Genomic DNA, 4,412 nt, shown 5'->3' with positions numbered 1-4,412 from the left:
CAGTACCAATCTTTTGCAACACCTTGTACGAACCATAATACTTTGGTGATAATTTATTATCCTTCTTAGCTTGCTTTAGGGACATTTTCTTATATGGTTGTAGCCGTAGGAATACCCAATCACCTACATCAAAACTTCTTTCACTGCGATGTTGATCTGCCTGTTGTTTCATTCTATTTTGTGCCAACACGAGGTTATCCTTTAAGAGTTGGAGGACTTGTTGTTGATGTTCGATGTGATGTTCCACTGCCTGAACCTTAGAATTTTCTCTTAAATATGATGTGATGGATGGTGGTTGATACCCATAAAGTGCCATAAATGGGGTCATTTTTGTTGCTATATGGAAGGAAGTGTTATACCACCATTCAGCCAGAGGCAACCATTTGACCCATTGTGTCTGTTTATCAGATATAAAGCAACGAAGATATCCTTCCAAACATTTGTTTACTATCTCAGTTTGCCCATCAGATTGAGGATGATAAGATGAGCTATGAGCTAACTGAGTACCAAGACAAGAAAATAATTTTGTCCAAAAATTTCCAGTGAAAATGGGATCTCTGTCACTTACAATAATCTTTGGGTTTCCATGTAGCTTTTGAATTGTTTCCATAAATGCAGTAGAAACTGTATTGGCTTTAAATGGATGTGATAATGCACAAAAGTGTGCATACTTGGTAAGTCTGTCAACTACCACCATGATGACACTCTTTCCCTCAGACTTGGGTAAACCTGTGATAAAATCCATTGAAACCTCCTCCCAACGTTGGATTGGAATGGATAAAGGTTGTAATAGACCCAGTGCCTTAATTGTTTCAACTTTATTTTGTTGGCAAACCAAACATTCCGCCACAAAATTTTGAATATCTGATTTAAGGCCATCCCAAAAATATTCCTTCTTAACCCTGTGGTAAGTTTTTAAAAATCCTGAGTGCCCTCCTAAGGGAGAAGTGTGCAATTCCATAAGAATCTTTTGTTTTAGCTGGAAATTCTTACAGAGGTATAAGCGATCTTTGTACCATAATGAATCATTTTTCCAGCTAAATGTATCAGACGTACTGGAATCTTGTTGTAGCTTTCGAATAAGTGCCCACACTTCTTCATCATTCTTCCATTCCTCCCTTGCTTTATTTATCCAATCTGGTTGGATAATAGAAATGGCGCACAACAATGCTTCCACATCCTCATCCTTTCTTGAGAGTGCATCTGCCACCACATTTTGCTTCCCTTTTTTGTAGATGATTTCAAAGTCATAACCCAACATCTTTGTGACCCACTTTTGTTGCTCTTCAGAGGATAATCTTTGTTCTAAAAAGTATTTAAGGCTATCATGATCCGTTTTTACCTTGAAGTGTCTTCCCATTAGGTAGGGTCGCCATTTCTTAAGTGCATGGAGTATTGCCAACATTTCCTTCTCATAAATAGCTTTGCTTAAAAACTTTCCCTTGATTGGACGACTTTCAAAAGCAATGGGTCTTTCATCTTGCATTAGAACAGCACCAATTCCATTTCCTGAAGCATCACATTCCACAATAAAGGTTTTTGTGAAGTCCGGTGTAGCTAAGACCGGTGCTTGGCACATTGCCTCTTTAAGATGTTCAAAGGCCTTTGTTGCTTCCGGAGTCCATGAAAATGCATCTTTCTTCAATAATGTTGTTAGAGGTGCTGCTATTCTCCCATAATTCTTAACAAACTTGCGATAATACCTTGTCAACCCAAGAAATCCTCGCAGATGCTTTATGGATGTGGGAATTTTCCATTCCTTAATGGCTTTAATTTTGCTAGGGTCTACCTTAACTCCTTCATGAGATACAATATGACCCAAATATTCCACCTCCTGGACTCCAAAGAAACATTTGGATCTTTTTGCATATAATTGTTTCTCCTCCAATAGTTGTAGCACCCTGTCAACATGTTCAACATGATCCTTCCAAGACTTGCTGTAGATTAGTATATCATCAAAAAATACTAACACAAATTTTCTAAGGAATGGTTTGAAAATTGAATTCATCAAACCTTGAAATGTTGAAGGTGCATTAGTAAGGCCAAAAGGCATGACCAAAAATTCATAATGACCCTCATGAGTTCTAAATGCCATTTTTGGAATGTCTTCAATCTTCATTCTGATTTGATGATATCCCGAACGAAGATCCAACTTGGTGAAGTAAATTGATCCATGCAATTCATCCAGTAATTCATCAATGACAGGAATGGGGAACTTATCTTTAATAGTGAGCTTGTTGAGCTCCCTATAATTCGGACACATGCACCATGATCCATCCTTCTTGTGCACCAATACTACTGGAGCAGAGAAGGAACTTTGACTTGGTTGAATTATACCAGCCTCTAGCATTTCTGCAACCATACGTTCAATTTCACTTTTTTGGACATAGGGATATCTGTATGGCCTGATGTTTGGAGGAACACTTCCTGGAATCAGATGAATAGCATGATCATGATCACGCATAGGTGGGAGACCTTTGGGAGTCTCAAATACCTTGGAATGATTGTCCAGGACTTTTTGGAGATCTGGAGAAATAGATGATTCCGATGTGGAAACATCTAGCGAACATAATTGTGCAATTACATCTCTTTTCTCCTTTTTTAGAAGCTTTGTCATACCATTAGAGCTGATTATCTTTCCTGTTTTCCCTGCAATACCCCTTAATTCAACTTCCTTTCCTTCCGTAGAAAATTTGATGAAAAGTTCTTGAAAATTAAAAGCTATTGTACCCAAGGATTGTAGCCATTGGACTCCTAGTACAACATCAGCACCTCCCATTGGAATGGAAAGCATTGGGCTAGTCAATACATATTCTCCCATGGATAGCTTGATATTATGGCACCTTTCCAGAGCAATTTATTGTTCCTCCATTTGCAATCATCACTTGACACTCTGGTGCTGGATATAGGAAGCAATTCAATTCTTTTGCTACCCTACAATGAATAAAATTGTGGGTGCTTCCTGAATCAATCAACACTATTACCTTTTTCTTCTTGATTTGTCCTTCTATCTTGATGGTTTGAGGAGTGGTAATTCCCGCCAATGCATTACAAGATATGGTTGGATTTATTTTTTCTTCATCTAGGCTTTGTTCCTGGAGTATATCTTCTTCTTTTGACCTTTCTTGCTCCTTTTCTTCTTCCTCTTCACAATCTATGTAGAATAATTTCTTCTCAGCACACTTATGACCTTTAGTGTATTTGCTATCACAACTGTAACAAAGCCCTTTTTCTCTTTTTTCTTCCAATTGTTGTGGTGTCAACCTTATAGGTTGTGGAAAACTAGGGGCAACAACACTTCTGTCTTTATAGTTGTGAGTGGTATGCTTCCTAGTTGCCATAATTTTGCTTTCCATTTTTCTTGCTAACCTGAATGCCTTCTCTAATGAATCAGGTTCCCAAAGGCGAACATCATGTTGGATATTATCCTTTAAAGACCCTATGAACACATCAATCCTATGCTCCTCTGGAATATCTTTTACCCTTATGTTCAATTTTTGGAACTCCTCAATGTGCTCCATTACTGAACCCTTTTGTTTGAGACTTATCAATTGGCTAAAAAAGTGTTGCTTTTTGTATCTTCATAATGTGCTATCATTCTTCCGTAAAAATTGCCCAAGTGATAAATTGTTTACGAGAGCAAAGCCATTGATACCATACAAACTGATTTGGTTCCAAATATACAGTTGCCATACGTACCTTTTGTGCGTTTTTCACATTATTGAGATCGAAGAACTGCTCCATCTATAATATCCATGTGGCGGGATCCTTGCCATCAAACTTCCTCATATCGATTTTTGGAATATGGTGGGTCTTCGATCCAACATTAGAGTCTATGGAATCATGATTAACATTACTTTTTTTCACATCATGAGTTTCCTTTACAACCTTTTCACCATTAGTAAGTATTTCTTGTAGAAAATTTGTCAAATCTGTCTTCAAATCTGCCATGTCTGTCTTCAAATCTGTCTTCAAATTTGCCATGTCTCTCTTCAAATCTGTCTTCAAATCTATCTTCAAATCATCCATCTTAGCTTCCACACTATTTATCTTAGATTCCACACCATTTATCTTAGCTTCTGTTAGCTTTTGTGAGCGTGACATTTGTTGCACTTGTTCTTGTAATTTTGATATATCATGTAGCATTTCTTCCTCTTCTTCATGAGTCATGCTAGAGCTTTCAGGTTCCTTACTAGGTGTTTGCATTTTCTTTCCTCGAGGCATCAGTTACCGATAATAATGCTTTACTATGCCCTTTGAATTCCGTTAAACCAAGCATACACAAAAATTTAAAAAAAAACTACACACCTTTTTTCACTTTATAGAAGCTTGATATTGAATCTGATGTATCTATGTAATTTCAGATCATCCAATTCTGAAATTGCAACCTATTGTAGCCTTCTGTGTCCTCT

The sequence above is a fragment of the Pinus tabuliformis genome, chromosome 8 (genome assembly GCF_031772625.1).
Source record: "Pinus tabuliformis cultivar Carrire ecotype Pingquan chromosome 8, CPIR1, whole genome shotgun sequence".
Classification (NCBI taxonomy): domain Eukaryota; kingdom Viridiplantae; phylum Streptophyta; class Pinopsida; order Pinales; family Pinaceae; genus Pinus; species Pinus tabuliformis.
This window is presented reverse-complemented; position numbering follows the sequence as displayed.